This window comes from Bombina bombina, chromosome 3 (genome assembly GCF_027579735.1).
Source record: "Bombina bombina isolate aBomBom1 chromosome 3, aBomBom1.pri, whole genome shotgun sequence".
NCBI classification, from domain to species: Eukaryota; Metazoa; Chordata; class Amphibia; order Anura; family Bombinatoridae; genus Bombina; species Bombina bombina.
In genome coordinates, this window is record NC_069501.1 from 359,579,430 (window position 1) to 359,597,314 (window position 17,885).

Below are 17,885 nucleotides of genomic sequence, written 5' to 3' on the forward strand. Positions count from 1 at the left end.
GAAGATTGGGTGTCCTGTGTTAAAAAGTCAACTATGTCCTCCTCAGAACTTTTCGAGTTCATGGGACGTGGCCTCTGAACACTGGGCAGTATTCTAGTGCCAAAGGGAATCACAGCACCATGACCACGAAGGCACCTGCGGGGTGGCCTGCCTCTGCCTGTTTTTTTTTTAAATGTACACTTACACTACTATTAAACAAGATATGAGTGGTGGCACTGGGCAAGTGGGCACAGTATACGCTGTGAGCCTGACACAAAAAAGCAGACTAATGTTTCACAGTCCAAAAAGTTTTTATTTTTTTAAATGTACACTTACACTACTATTAAACAAGATATGAGTGGTGCCACTGGGAAAGTGGGCACACTATACGCTGTGAGCCTGGCACACACGCTGGCAGGCAGGCAAATGCAATTAGATTACACTAGCAGACTGATGTTTCACAGTCAAAAATTTTTTTTTTTTTTTTTAATTATTTACACTACTGTTACACCAGATATGAGTGGTGGCACTGGGCCAGTGGGCCTGGCACACATGCTAGCAGGCAGGCAACTGCAATTAGATTACACTAGCAGACTGATGTTTCACAGTCAAAAAAGTTTTTTTTTTTAATTTACACTACTGTTACAACAGATATGAGTGGTGGCACTAGTTGGCAAGTGGGCCTGGCACACACGCTGGCAGGCAGGCAACTACAAATAGATTACACTAGCAGACTGATGTTTCACAGTCAAAAAAGTTTTTTTTTTAAAAATGTACACTACTGTTACAACAGATATGAGTGGTGGCACTAGTTGGCAAGTGGGCCTGGCACACACGCTGGCAGGCAGGCAACTACAAATAGATTACACTAGCAGACTGATGTTTCACAGTCAAAAAAGTTTTTTTTTTTTTAAATTTACACTACTGTTACAACAGATATGAGTGGTGGCACTAGTTGGCAAGTGGGCCTGGCACACACGCTGGCAGTCAGGCAACTGCTATTAGATTACACTAGCAGACTGATGTTTCACAGTCAAAAAAGTTTTTTTTTTTAAATTTATACTACTGTTACAACAGATATGAGGGGGCGCACTAGTTGGCAAGTGGGCCTGGCACACACGCTGGCAGGCAGGCAACTGCTATTAGATTACACTAGCAGACTGATGTTTCACAGTCAAAAAAGTTTTTTTTTTTAAATTTACACTACTGTTACAACAGATATGAGTGGTGGCACTTAGCAAGTCGGCCTGGCACACACGCTGGCAGGCAGGCAACTGGAATTAGATTAAACTAGCAGACTGATGTTTCACAGTCAAAAAAGTTTTTTTTAAAAAAATTTACACTACTGTTACAACAGATATGAGTGGTGGCACTAGTTGGCAAGTGGGACTGGCACACACGATGGCAGGCAGGCAACTGCAATTCGATTACACTAGCAGACTGATGTTTCACAGCCAAAAAAGTTTTTTTTTTTAAATTTACACTACTGTTACAACAGATATGAGTGGTGGCATTTAGCGTGTGTGCCAGGCCGACTTGCTAAGTGCCACCACTCATATCTGTTGTAACAGTAGTGTAAATTTAAAAAAAAAAACTTTTTTGACTGTGAAACATCAGTCTGCTAATGTAATCTAATTGTAGTTGCCTGCCAGAGTGTGTGCCAGGCCCACTTGCCAACTAGTGCCACCACTCATATCTGTTGTAACAGTAGTGTAAATTTAAAAAAAAAACTTTTTTGATTGTGAAACATCAGTCTGCTAGTGTTATCTAATTGCAGTTGCCTGCCAGTGTGTGCCCGGCCCACTTGCTAAGTGCCACCACTCATATCTGTTGTAACAGTAGTGTAAATTTTGTAAAAAAAAACTTTTTTGACTGTGAAACATCAGTCTGCTAGTGTAATCTAATTGCAGTTGCCTGCCTGCCAGCGTGTGTGCCAGGCCCACTTGCCAAATAGTGCCACCACTCATATCTGTTGTAACAGTAGTGTAAATTTAAAAAAAAAAACTTTTTTGACTGTGAAACATCAGTCTGCTAGTGTAATCTAATTGCACTTGCCTGCCTGCCAGCGTGTGTGCCAGGCCCACTTGCCAACTAGTGCCATCACTCATATCTGTTGTAACAGTAGTGTAAATTTAAAAAAAAAAGACTTTTTTGACTTTTTTAAAAAATGTACACTACTGTTACAACAGATATGAGTGGTGGCACTAGTTGGCAAGTGGGACTGGCACACACGATGGCAGGCAGGCAACTGCAATTCGATTACACTAGCAGACTGATGTTTCACAGTCAAAAAAGTTTTTTTTTACAAAATTTACACTACTGTTACAACAGATATGAGTGGTGGCACTAGTTGGCAAGTGGGCCTGGCACACACGCTGGCAGGCAGGCAACTGCAATTAGATTAAACTAGCAGACTGATGTTTCACAGTCAAAAAATTTTTTTTTTTACAAAATTTACACTACTGTTACAACAGATATGAGTGGTGGCACTAGTTGGCAAGTGGGCCTGGCACACACGCTGGCAGGCAACTGAAATTAGATTACACTAGCAGACTGATGTTTCACAGTCAAAAAGTTTTTTTTTTTAAAAAATTTACACTACTGTTAAAACAGATATGAGTGGTGGCACTAGTTGGCAAGTGGGCCTGGCACACACGCTGGCAGGCAGGCAACTGCAATTAGATTACACTAGCAGACTGATGTTTCACAGTCAAAAAAGTTTTTTTTTTTTAAATTTACACTACTGTTACAACAGATATGAGTGGTGGCACTAGTTGGCAAGTGGGCCTAGCACACACACTGGCAGGCAGGCCACTGCAATTAGATTACACTAGCAGACTGATGTTTCACAGTCAAAAAAGTTTTTTTAAAAAATTTTTACACTACTGTTACAACAGATATGAGTGGTGGCACTAGTTGGCAAGTGGGCCTGGCACACACGCTGGCAGGCAGGAAACTGCTATTAGATTACACTAGCAGACTGATGTTTCACAGTCAAAAAAGTTTTTTTTTTTAAATTTACACTACTGTTACAACAGATATGAGTGGTGGCACTAGTTGGCAAGTGGGACTGGCACACACGATGGCAGGCAGGCAACTGCAATTTGATTACACTAGCAGACTGATGTTTCACAGTCAAAAAAGTTTTTTTTTTTAAATTTACACTACTGTTACAACAGATATGAGTGGTGGCACTTTGCGTGTGTGCCAGGCCGACTTGCTAAGTGCCACCACTCATATCTGCTGTAACAGTAGTGTAAATTTAAAAAAAAAAAACTTTTTTGACTGTGAAACATCAGTCTGCTAATGTAATCTAATTGTAGTTGCCTGCCAGCGTGTGTGCCAGGCCCACTTGCCAACTAGTGCCACCACTCATATCTGTTGTAACAGTAGTGTAAATTTAAAAAAAAAACTTTTTTGATTGTGAAACATCAGTCTGCTAGTGTTATCTAATTGCAGTTGCCTGCCTGCCAGTGTGTGCCCGGCCCACTTGCTAAGTGCCACCACTCATATCTGTTGTAACAGTAGTGTAAATTTTGTAAAAAAAACTTTTTTGACTGTGAAACATCAGTCTGCTAGTGTAATCTAATTGCAGTTGCCTGCCTGCCAGCGTGTGTGCCAGGCCCACTTGCCAAATAGTGCCACCACTCATATCTGTTGTAACAGTAGTGTAAATTTAAAAACAAAACTTTTTTGATTGTGAAACATCAGTCTGCTAGTGTTATCTAATTGCAGTTGCCTGCCTGCCAGTGTGTGCCCGGCCCACTTGCTAAGTGCCACCACTCATATCTGTTGTAACAGTAGTGTAAATTTTGTAAAAAAAAACTTTTTTGACTGTGAAACATCAGTCTGCTAGTGTAATCTAATTGCAGTTGCCTGCCTGCCAGCGTGTGTGCCAGGCCCACTTGCCAACTAGTGCCATCACTCATATCTGTTGTAACAGTAATGTAAATTTAAAAAATGTACACTACTGTTACAACAGATATGAGTGGTGGCACTAGTTGGCAAGTGGGACTGGCACACACGATGGCAGGCAGGCAACTGCAATTCGATTACACTAGCAGACTGATGTTTCACAGTCAAAAAAGTTTTTTTTTTTAAATTTACACTACTGTTACAACAGATATGAGTGGTGGCACTAATTGGCAAGTGGGCATGGCACACACGCTGGCAGGCAGGCAGGCAACTGCTATTAGATTACACTAGCAGACTGATGTTTCACAGTCAAAAAAGTTTTTTTTTACAAAATTTACACTACTGTTACAACAGATATGAGTGGTGGCACTAGTTGGCAAGTGGGCCTGGCACACACGCTGGCAGGCAGGCAACTGCAATTAGATTACACTAGCAGACTGATGTTTCACAGTCAAAAAAGTTTTTTTAAAAAAATTTACACTACTGTTACAACAGATATGAGTGGTGGCACTAGTTGGCAAGTGGGCCTAGCACACACACTGGCAGGCAGGCCACTGCAATTAGATTACACTAGCAGACTGATGTTTCACAGTCAAAAAAGTTTTTTTAAAAATTTTTTACACTACTGTTACAACAGATATGAGTGGTGGCACTAGTTGGCAAGTGGGCCTGGCACACACGCTGGCAGGCAGGAAACTGCTATTAGATTACACTAGCAGACTGATGTTTCACAGTCAAAAAAGTTTTTTTTTTACAAAATTTACACTACTGTTACAACAGATATGAGTGGTGGCACTTAGCAAGTGGGCCGGGCACACACTGGCAGGCAGGCAACTGCAATTAGATAACACTAGAAGACTGATGTTTCACAATAAAAAAAGTTTTGTTTTTAAATTTACACTACTGTTACAACAGATATGAGTGGTGGCACTATTTGGCAAGTGGGCCTGGCACACACGCTGGCAGGCAGGCAACTGCAATTAGATTACACTAGCAGACTGATGTTTCACAGTCAAGAAAGTTTTTTTTTTACAAAATTTACACTACTGTTACAACAGATGTGAGTGGTGGCACTAGTTGGCAAGTGGGCCTGGCACACACGCTGGCAGGCAGGCAACTGCTATTAGATTACACTAGCAGACTGATGTTTCACTGTCAAATTTTTTTTTTTTTTACAAAATTTACACTACTGTTACAACAGATATGAGTGGTGTCAGTAGTTGGCAAGTGGGCCTGGCACACACGCTGGCAGGCAGGCAACTGCTATTAGATTACACTAGCAGACTGATGTTTCACAGTCAAAAAAGTTTTTTTTTTAAATTTACACTACTGTTAGAACAGATATGAGTGGTGGCACTAGTTGGCAAGTGAGCCTGGCACACACGCTGGCAGGCAGGCAGGCAACTGCAATTAGACTACACTAGCAGACTGATGTTTCACAGTCAAAAATTTTTTTGTTTTTTTTAAATTTACACTACTGTTACAACAGATATGAGTGGTGGCACTAGTTGGCAAGTGGGCCTGGCACACACGCTGGCAGGCAGGCAACTGCTATTAGATTACACTAGCAGACTGATGTTTCACAGTCAAAAAAGTTTTTTTAAAAAAAAATTTACACTACTGTTAAAACAGATATGAGTGGTGGCACTAGTTGGCAAGTGGGCCTGGCACACACGCTGGCAGGCAGGCAACTGCAATTAGATTACACTAGCAGACTGATGTTTCACAGTCAAAAAAGTTTTTTTAAAAAAAAATTACACTACTGTTACAACAGATATGAGTGGTGGCACTAGTTGGCAAGTGGGCCTAGCACACACGCTGGCAGGCAGGCCACTGCAATTAGATTACACTAGCAGACTGATGTTTCACAGTCAAAAAAGTTTTTTAAAAAAAAATTTACACTACTGTTACAACAGATATGAGTGGTGGCACTAGTTGGCAAGTGGGCCTGGCACACACGCTGGCAGGCAGGAAACTGCTATTAGATTACACTAGCAGACTGATGTTTCACAGTCAAAAAAGTTTTTTTTTACAAAATTTACACTACTGTTACAACAGATATGAGTGGTGGCACTAGTTGGCAAGTGGGCTTGGCACACACGCTGGCAGGCAGGCAACTGCTATTAGATTACACTAGCAGACTGATGTTTCACAGTCAAAAAAGTTTTTTTTTTAAAATTTACACTACTCTTACAACAGATATGAGTGATGGCACTAGTTGGCAAGTGGGCCGGGCACACACTGGCAGGCAGGCAACTGCAATTAGATAACACTAGAAGACTGATGTTTCACAATAAAAAAAGTTTTGTTTTTAAATTTACACTACTGTTACAACAATTATGAGTGGTGGCACTAGTTGGCAAGTGGGCCTGGCACACACGCTGGCAGGCAGGCAACTGCAATTAGATTACACTAGCAGACTGATGTTTCACAGTCAAAAAAGTTTTTTTTAAAAAAAAATTTACACTACTGTTAAAACAGATATGAGTGGTGGCACTAGTTGGCAAGTGGGCCTGGCACACACGCTGGCAGGCAGGCAGGCAACTGCAATTAGATTACACTAGCAGACTGATGTTTCACAGTCAAAAAAGTTTTTTTAAAAAAAATTTACACTACTGTTACAACAGATATGAGTGGTGGCACTAGTTGGCAAGTGGGCCTAGCACACACGCTGGCAGGCAGGCCACTGCAATTAGATTACACTAGCAGACTGATGTTTCACAGTCAAAAAAGTTGTTTTTTTTAAATTTACACTACTGTTACAACAGATATGAGTGATGGCACTAGTTGGCAAGTGGGCCTGGCACACACGCTGGCAGGCAGGCAACTGCAATTAGATTACACTAGCAGACTGATGTTTCACAGTCAAAAAAGTTTTTTTTTACAAAATTTACACTACTGTTACAACAGATATGAGTGGTGGCACTTAGCAAGTGGGCCGGGCACACACTGGCAGGCAGGCAACTGCAATTAGATAACACTAGAAGACTGATGTTTCACAATAAAAAAAGTTTTGTTTTTAAATTTACACTACTGTTACAACAGATATGAGTGGTGGCACTAGTTGGCAAGTGGGACTGGCACACACGCTGGCAGGCAGGCAACTGCAATTCAATTACACTAGCAGACTGATGTTTCACAGTCAAAAAAGTTTTTTTTTAAAAAATTACACTACTGTTACAACAGATATGAGTGGTGGCACTAGTTGGCAAGTGGGCCTGGCACACACGCTGGCAGGCAGGCAACTGCAATTAGATTACACTAGCAGACTGATGTTTCACAGTCAAAAAAGTTTTTTTTTTTTGTTAAATTTACACTACTGTTACAACAGATATGAGTGGTGGCACTTAGCAAGTGGGCCTGGCACACACGCTGGCAGGAAGGCAACTGCAATTAGATTACACTAGCAGACTGATGTTTCACAGTCAAAAAAGTTTTTAAAAAAAATTTTACACTACTGTTACAACAGATATAAAATAATAGTATAGCTGCACCACCAATTGTATTAAAACATCATGTCTTTATTTAGCCACTTTAAAACAGACAACGTTTCGGACCCATGTCCTTATTCATGTCTAACATTCAACTCTAAAAACAAACCTTATAAAGGCTGTAGCACCACCAACCACACCTATTTTCACAAATACATTTTATTTTTGTGTTACTTAATGCCATCTAGTGGCCATCAATAACATCTCTTGTTGCATTATCATACTTTTTTCAGCAAAGGACATAAAGAGAACAAAAACGTTTTCATCATTGTTAATTATACATCAGGTTAATATACTCAGTATTAAAAAATAAATATAAACTTATTATCTTTATTCATTGTATTGCAATGTATCTTTTTCATAAAAAAACCATAAAAAAGAGATTTTTGCTTTTTCTTAACTCTTTTTGGACATTGCTAATTCAAATATCTTTTGACAAAAGGCCAATCCTCATTATTTCCCTTCCAATTAGATCATATTAAATGATCATCTTAAAAAGAGAATAATTATTGGAGTTGATAAACACTTCTCAAACATGTCCTTCAACAAAGGATATAGAAACAAAAAGGTCAACCCAAAAAGAATTCTCTCCTTTATAAAAATTCAAGTTTCCAAATCCCTCCACATAATCGGCCTTAAATTAGGGAAAATATTGACTATATGAATTAAAATTCAAAAATATGAAAAAACCTTTCAACAAAAGATACCCAAAGAACAGAGTAAATACAACCATCCGTATCCCTGAAATTTTAAACCCAAGACTTTTTATGAAAAAACTTGTCAGTAAAACTGCTATCAAGAACCTAATCATCCATACTTACTGACACACACTCCAATCCATTTCCCTATTCATTCCATTGAGTGTCATAGTCCCCAGTTCATGAATCCAGTACAATTCTCTATACTTTAACAGATTAACCCTATTACCACCCCTCCTCGCTCCCGTACCTTCTTGGTGGTCTTGCCAACATACCCCAGACCACATGGGCATTTAATCAGATACACCACAAACTTAGAGTTACAAGTATAGTAATCTCTAAGTTTATACTTCTTACCCGACGAGGGATGGGTAAAAAAGGGGCCCCTAATGATACTATTGCAATTTTGACAATTAAGGCATGGGAAACATCCCAAGTTTTTATGCCCAATGTGCCCCTGGGTAATCCTACTCTTTGGGCCCACATCAGCTTTGACCAATGTATCTTTAAGGTTCTTACCCCTTTTAAAGGCAGCCATAGGGGGATTAGAGTATTCTTCAACATTAGGATTAGAAATTTGTAAAATGTGCCAATGTTTTTTTAGTACTTTTTGTATTTGGTTACTCCAAGGCGAATAATCATTAACAAAGATCATTCTTTTATCCTTCTTACTTCTCTTCCTGTCCTTAAGTAATTCTGTCCTAGGGATCTGCAATACATCTTCAATCCCCTGTTCAATTAGGTTGCTTGATAATGCAACAAGAGATGTTAATGATGGCCAGTAGATGGCATTAAGTAACACAAAAATAAAATGTATTTTGTATTAAGTGAACACAGGTGAAAATAGGTGTGGTTGGTGGTGCTACAGCCTTTATAAGGTTTGTTTTTAGAGTTGAATGCTAGACATGAATAAGGACATGGGTCCGAAACGTTGTCTGTTTTAAAGTGGCTAAATAAAGACATGATGTTTTAATACAATTGGTGGTGCAGCTATACTATTATTTTTGGACTGTTTTCTTGGGACCTTGGTGCAGGTCCAATAGTTGGCACACCTGCAAACAAGTTTTGCTACACCCTTGGTGCTTGGGCAATTTCTGACTTTGTTACAACAGATATGAGTGGTGGCACTAATTGGCAAGTGGGCCTGGCACACACGCTGGCAGGCAGGCAACTGCTATTAGATTACACTAGTAGACTGATGTTTCACAGTCAAAAAAGTTTTTTTTACAAAATTTACACTACTGTTACAACAGATGTGAGTGGTGGCAGTAGTTGGCAAGTGGGCCTGGCACCTGCAATTAGATTACACTAGCAGACTGATGTTTCACAGTCAAAAAAGTTTTTTTTTTTTGTTAAATTTACACTACTGTTACAACAGATATGAGTGGTGGCACTTAGCAAGTGGGCCTGGCACACACGCTGGCAGGAAGGCAACTGCAATTAGATTACACTAGCAGACTGATGTTTCACAGTCAAAAAAGTTTTTAAAAAAAATTTTACACTACTGTTACAACAGATATAAAATAATAGTATAGCTGCACCACCAATTGTATTAAAACATCATGTCTTTATTTAGCCACTTTAAAACAGACAACGTTTCGGACCCATGTCCTTATTCATGTCTAACATTCAACTCTAAAAACAAACCTTATAAAGGCTGTAGCACCACCAACCACACCTATTTTCACAAATACATTTTATTTTTGTGTTACTTAATGCCATCTAGTGGCCATCAATAACATCTCTTGTTGCATTATCATACTTTTTTCAGCAAAGGACATAAAGAGAACAAAAACGTTTTCATCATTGTTAATTATACATCAGGTTAATATACTCAGTATTAAAAAATAAATATAAACTTATTATCTTTATTCATTGTATTGCAATGTATCTTTTTCATAAAAAAACCATAAAAAAGAGATTTTTGCTTTTTCTTAACTCTTTTTGGACATTGCTAATTCAAATATCTTTTGACAAAAGGCCAATCCTCATTATTTCCCTTCCAATTAGATCATATTAAATGATCATCTTAAAAAGAGAATAATTATTGGAGTTGATAAACACTTCTCAAACATGTCCTTCAACAAAGGATATAGAAACAAAAAGGTCAACCCAAAAAGAATTCTCTCCTTTATAAAAATTCAAGTTTCCAAATCCCTCCACATAATCGGCCTTAAATTAGGGAAAATATTGACTATATGAATTAAAATTCAAAAATATGAAAAAACCTTTCAACAAAAGATACCCAAAGAACAGAGTAAATACAACCATCCGTATCCCTGAAATTTTAAACCCAAGACTTTTTATGAAAAAACTTGTCAGTAAAACTGCTATCAAGAACCTAATCATCCATACTTACTGACACACACTCCAATCCATTTCCCTATTCATTCCATTGAGTGTCATAGTCCCCAGTTCATGAATCCAGTACAATTCTCTATACTTTAACAGATTAACCCTATTACCACCCCTCCTCGCTCCCGTACCTTCTTGGTGGTCTTGCCAACATACCCCAGACCACATGGGCATTTAATCAGATACACCACAAACTTAGAGTTACAAGTATAGTAATCTCTAAGTTTATACTTCTTACCCGACGAGGGATGGGTAAAAAAGGGGCCCCTAATGATACTATTGCAATTTTGACAATTAAGGCATGGGAAACATCCCAAGTTTTTATGCCCAATGTGCCCCTGGGTAATCCTACTCTTTGGGCCCACATCAGCTTTGACCAATGTATCTTTAAGGTTCTTACCCCTTTTAAAGGCAGCCATAGGGGGATTAGAGTATTCTTCAACATTAGGATTAGAAATTTGTAAAATGTGCCAATGTTTTTTTAGTACTTTTTGTATTTGGTTACTCCAAGGCGAATAATCATTAACAAAGATCATTCTTTTATCCTTCTTACTTCTCTTCCTGTCCTTAAGTAATTCTGTCCTAGGGATCTGCAATACATCTTCAATCCCCTGTTCAATTAGGTTGCTTGATAATGCAACAAGAGATGTTAATGATGGCCAGTAGATGGCATTAAGTAACACAAAAATAAAATGTATTTTGTATTAAGTGAACACAGGTGAAAATAGGTGTGGTTGGTGGTGCTACAGCCTTTATAAGGTTTGTTTTTAGAGTTGAATGCTAGACATGAATAAGGACATGGGTCCGAAACGTTGTCTGTTTTAAAGTGGCTAAATAAAGACATGATGTTTTAATACAATTGGTGGTGCAGCTATACTATTATTTTTGGACTGTTTTCTTGGGACCTTGGTGCAGGTCCAATAGTTGGCACACCTGCAAACAAGTTTTGCTACACCCTTGGTGCTTGGGCAATTTCTGACTTTGTTACAACAGATATGAGTGGTGGCACTAATTGGCAAGTGGGCCTGGCACACACGCTGGCAGGCAGGCAACTGCTATTAGATTACACTAGTAGACTGATGTTTCACAGTCAAAAAAGTTTTTTTTACAAAATTTACACTACTGTTACAACAGATGTGAGTGGTGGCAGTAGTTGGCAAGTGGGCCTGGCACCTGCAATTAGATTACACTAGCAGACTGATGTTTCACAGTCAAAAAAGTTTTTTTTAAAAAAATTTACACTAGTGTTACAACAGATATGAGTGGTGGCACTAGTTGGCAAGTGAGCCTGGCACACACGCTGGCAGGCAGGCAACTGCAATTAGATTACACTAGCAGACTGATGTTTCACAGTCAAAAAGGTTTTTTTTTAAAAAAATTTACACTACTGTTACAACAGATATGAGTGGTGGCACTAGTTGGCAAGTGGGCCTGGCACACACGCTGGCAGGCAGGAAACTGCTATTAGATTACACTAGCAGACTGATGTTTCACAGTCAAAAAAGGTTTTTTTTACAAAATTTACACTACGGTTACAACAGATATGAGTGGTGGCACTAGTTGGCAAGTGGGCCTGGCACACACGCTGGCAGGCAGGCAACTGCAATTAGATTACACTAGCAGACTGATGTTTCACAGTCAAAAAAGTTTTGTTTTTTTTTAAATTTACACTGCTGTTACAACAGATATGAGTGGTGGCACTAGATGGCAAGGGGGCCTGGCACAAACGCTGGCAGGCAGGCAGGCAACTGCAATTAGATTACACTAGCAGACTGATGTTTCACAGTCAAAAAGGTTTTTTTTTACAAAATTTACACTACTGTTACAACAGATATGAGTGGTGGCACTAGTTGGCAAGTGGGCCTGGCACACACGCTGGCAGGCAGGAAACTGCTATTAGATTACACTAGCAGACTGATGTTTCACAGTCAAAAAAGTTTTTTTTTTAAAATTTACACTACTGTTACAACAGATATGAGTGGTGGCACTAGTTGGCAAGTGAGCCTGGCACACACGATGGCAGGCAGGCAACTGAAATTAGATTACACTAGCAGACTGATGTTTCACAGTCAAAAAAGTTTTTTTTTTTTTTAAATTTACACTACTGTTACAACAGATATGAGTGGTGGCACTAGTTGGCAAGTGGGCCTGGCACACACGCTGGCAGGCAGGCAACTGCAATTAGATTACACTAGCAGACTGATGTTTCACAGTCAAAAAAGTTTTTTTTTACAAAATTTACACTACTGTTACAACAGATATGAGTGGTGGCACTTAGCAAGTGGGCCGGACACACACTGGCAGGCAACTGCAATTAGATTACACTAGCAGACTGATGTTTCACAGTCAAAAAAGTTTTGTTTTTAAATTTACACTACTGTTACAACAGATATGAGTGGTGGCACTAGTTGGCAAGTGGGCCTGGCACACACGCTGGCAGGCAGGCAACTGCTATTAGATTACACTAGCAGACTGATGTTTCACAGTCAAAAAAGTTTCTTTAAAAAAAATTACACTACTGTTACAACAGATATGAGTGGTGGCACTAGTTGGCAAGTGGGACTGGCACACACACTGGCAGGTAGGCAACTGCAATTCGATTACACTAGCAGACTGAGGTTTCACAGTCAAAAAAGTTTTTTTAAAAAATGTTTTACACTACTGTTACAACAGATATGAGTGGTGGCACTTGTTGGCAAGTGGGCCTGGCACACACGCTGGCAGGCAGGCAACTGCAATTAGATTACACTAGCAGACTGATGTTTCACAGTCAAAAAAGTTTTTTTTAAAAAAAATTACACTACTGTTAGAACAGATATGAGTGGTGGCACTTAGCAAGTGTGCCTGGCACACACGCTGGCAGGCAAATGCAATTAGATTACACTAGCAGACTGATGTTTCACAGTCAAAAAAGTTTTTTTTTTTAAATTTACACTACTGTTACAACAGATATGAGTGGTGGCACTAGTTGGCAAGTGGGCCTGGCACACACGCTGGCAGGCAGGCAACTGCTATTAGATTACACTAGTAGACTGATGTTTCACAGTCAAAAAAGTTTTTTTTTACAAAATTTACACTACTGTTACAACAGATGTGAGTGGTGGCAGTAGTTGGCAAGTGGGCCTGGCACACACTGGCAGGCAGGCACTTGCAATTAGATTACACTAGCAGACTGATGTTTCACAGTCAAAAAAGTTTTTTTTAAAAACATTTACACTACTGTTACAACAGAAATGAGTGGTGGCACTAGTTGGCAAGTGAGCCTGGCACACACGCTGGCAGGCAGGCAACTGCAATTAGATTACACTAGCAGACTGATGTTTCACAGTCAAAAAAGTTTTTTTTAATTTTTTTTAACACTACTGTTACAACAGATATGAGTGGTGGCACTAGTTGGCAAGTGGGCCTGGTACACACGCTGGCAGGCAGGCAACTGCTATTAGATTACACTAGCAGACTGATGTTTCACAGTCAAAAAAAGATTTTTTTTTTAAATTTACACTACTGTTACAACAGATATGAGTGGTGGCACTAGTGGCAAGTGAGCCTGGCACACACGCTGGCAGGCAGGCAACTGCAATTAGATTACACTAGCAGACTGATGTTTCACAGTCAAAAAAGTTTTTTTTTTAAATTTACACTACTGTTACAACAGATATGAGTGGTGGCACTAGTTGGCAAGTGAGCCTGGCACACACGATGGCAGGCAGGCAACTGAAATTAGATTACACTAGCAGACTGATGTTTCACAGTCAAAAAAGTTTTTTTTTTTTTTAAATTTACACTACTGTTACAACAGATATGAGTGGTGGCACTAGTTGGCAAGTGGGCCTGGCACACACGCTGGCAGGCAGGCAACTGCAATTAGATTACACTAGCAGACTGATGTTTCACAGTCAAAAAAGTTTTTTTTTACAAAATTTACACTACTGTTACAACAGATATGAGTGGTGGCACTTAGCAAGTGGGCCGGACACACACTGGCAGGCAACTGCAATTAGATTACACTAGCAGACTGATGTTTCACAGTCAAAAAAGTTTTGTTTTTAAATTTACACTACTGTTACAACAGATATGAGTGGTGGCACTAGTTGGCAAGTGGGCCTGGCACACACGCTGGCAGGCAGGCAACTGCTATTAGATTACACTAGCAGACTGATGTTTCACAGTCAAAAAAGTTTCTTTAAAAAAAATTACACTACTGTTACAACAGATATGAGTGGTGGCACTAGTTGGCAAGTGGGACTGGCACACACACTGGCAGGTAGGCAACTGCAATTCGATTACACTAGCAGACTGAGGTTTCACAGTCAAAAAAGTTTTTTTAAAAAATGTTTTACACTACTGTTACAACAGATATGAGTGGTGGCACTTGTTGGCAAGTGGGCCTGGCACACACGCTGGCAGGCAGGCAACTGCAATTAGATTACACTAGCAGACTGATGTTTCACAGTCAAAAAAGTTTTTTTTTAAAAAAATTACACTACTGTTAGAACAGATATGAGTGGTGGCACTTAGCAAGTGTGCCTGGCACACACGCTGGCAGGCAAATGCAATTAGATTACACTAGCAGACTGATGTTTCACAGTCAAAAAAGTTTTTTTTTTTAAATTTACACTACTGTTACAACAGATATGAGTGGTGGCACTAGTTGGCAAGTGGGCCTGGCACACACGCTGGCAGGCAGGCAACTGCTATTAGATTACACTAGTAGACTGATGTTTCACAGTCAAAAAAGTTTTTTTTTACAAAATTTACACTACTGTTACAACAGATGTGAGTGGTGGCAGTAGTTGGCAAGTGGGCCTGGCACACACTGGCAGGCAGGCACTTGCAATTAGATTACACTAGCAGACTGATGTTTCACAGTCAAAAAAGTTTTTTTTAAAAACATTTACACTACTGTTACAACAGAAATGAGTGGTGGCACTAGTTGGCAAGTGAGCCTGGCACACACGCTGGCAGGCAGGCAACTGCAATTAGATTACACTAGCAGACTGATGTTTCACAGTCAAAAAAGTTTTTTTTAATTTTTTTTAACACTACTGTTACAACAGATATGAGTGGTGGCACTAGTTGGCAAGTGGGCCTGGTACACACGCTGGCAGGCAGGCAACTGCTATTAGATTACACTAGCAGACTGATGTTTCACAGTCAAAAAAAGATTTTTTTTTTAAATTTACACTACTGTTACAACAGATATGAGTGGTGGCACTAGTGGCAAGTGAGCCTGGCACACACGCTGGCAGGCAGGCAACTGCAATTAGATTACACTAGCAGACTGATGTTTCACAGTCAAAAAAGTTTTTTTTTTAAATTTACACTACTGTTACAACAGATATGAGTGGTGGCACTAGTTGGCAAGTGGGCCTGGCACACACGCTGGCAGGCAGGCAACTGCAATTAGATTACACTAGCAGACTGATGTTTCACAGTCAAAAAAGTTTTTTTTACAAAATTTACACTACTGTTACAACAGATATGAGTGGTGGCACTTAGCAAGTGGGCCTGGCACACACTGGCAGGCAGGCAACTGCAATTAGATTACACTAGCAGACTGATGTTTCACAGTCAAAAAAGTTTTGTTTTTAAATTTACACTACTGTTACAACAGATATGAGTGGTGGCACTAGTTGGCAAGTGGGCCTGGCACACACACTGGTAGGCAGGCAACTGCAATTAGATTACACTAGCAGACTGATGTTTCACAGTCAAAAAAGTTTCTTTAAAAAAAAATTACACTACTGTTACAACAGATATGAGTGGTGACACTAGTTGGCAAGTGGGACTGGCACACACACTGGCGGGCAGGCAACTGCAATTCGATTACACTAGCAGACTGATGTTTCACAGTCAAAAAAGTTTTTTTTTTAAAAATTTACACTACTGTTACAACAGATATGAGTGTCGGCACTTAGCAAGTGGGCCTGGCACACACGCTGGCAGGCAGGCAACTGCAATTAGATTACACTAGCAGACTGATGTTTCACAGTCAAAAAAGTTTTTTAAAAAAAATTTACACTACTGTTACAACAGATATGAGTGGTGGCACTAGTTGGCAAGTGGGCCTGGCACACACGCTGGCAGGCAGGCAACTGCTATTAGATTACACTAGCAGACTGATGTTTCACAGTCAAAAAAGTTTTTTAAAAAAAATTTACACTACTGTTACAACAGATATGAGTGGTGGCACTAGTTGGCAAGTGGGCCTGGCACACACGCTGGCAGGCAGGCAACTGCTATTAGATTACACTAGCAGACTGATGTTTCACAGTCAAAAAAGTTTTTTTAAAAAATTTACACTACTGTTACAACAGATATGAGTGGTGGCACTAGTTGGCAAGTGGGCCTGGCACACACGCTGGCAGGCAGGCAACTGCAATTAGATTACACTAGCAGACTGATGTTTCACAGTCAAAAAAGTTTTTTTTTTACAAAATTTACACTACTGTTACAACAGATATGAGTGATGGCACTTAGCAAGTGGGCCTGGCACACACACTGGCAGGCAGGCAACTGCAATTAGATTTAACTAGCAGACTGATGTTTCACAGTCAAAAAAGTTTTTAAAATTTTTTTTACACTACTGTTACAACAGATATGAGTGGTGGCACTAGTTGGCAAGTGGGCCTGGCACACACTCTGGCAGAAAAAGAACAAGGGGATATGGGAACGCGCTGTACAAAACAGCATATGAGAGGTAAAGAACTATATAAGGAATGTGGATTACACAAGAGTATAATAAAAAAGTTTATATTTGTTTATAATTGTATTACAATAAGCGATGCCGGCATCTGTTACAAAGTAAAATAGTACAATTAAAATAGGATAAGAATCAACATAAAACATCAGTGTGTAGTGCTGTAAGTAACTATAAAAATAATAATATGTTGCAAAGTAACACAATGTTAAAATTTAAACAGAGTCAATGTTACCGTCCTTTCACAATCAGGCCAGTGATTAGAGTGTCTGATCCAGCTGTTTATATGAATGACTTGGAAAATTCCCTCTGCGTTGTTTTTAAAACAGCGAAAAACTTGCAAGAATCTTCTGGCTTGTATCCAATGACTGTGAGTTAAATTTCAAAGACACATTCACAGCCGTATTTGCGGGATGTCCCGTGCTGTGGACCGGTTCCGGTCAGGAGGTCAAAGTGAAGTAAAAATGAATCAGACTGCTTTTAACAAATGTGGGTCATGGGTGGGAATTACGCATATAGAGTCAATTCATATATTAAAGAGGCTCAATGCACCACACCTACCGCATATGTAAGTCAAGCAGTTGTATTGCAAGTAAAGTTTGTAACAGTGTCCATATTATTCAGATTCCAGTGCTGGACAGAAGAAAGTAGATCATGGGTATGATGGTATTTCCAGGAAAAAACAACTCTGTGAATTAGAGTTGGTCTCAACCACCTTACCTACTACTTAATTTCACAAGTTATGAG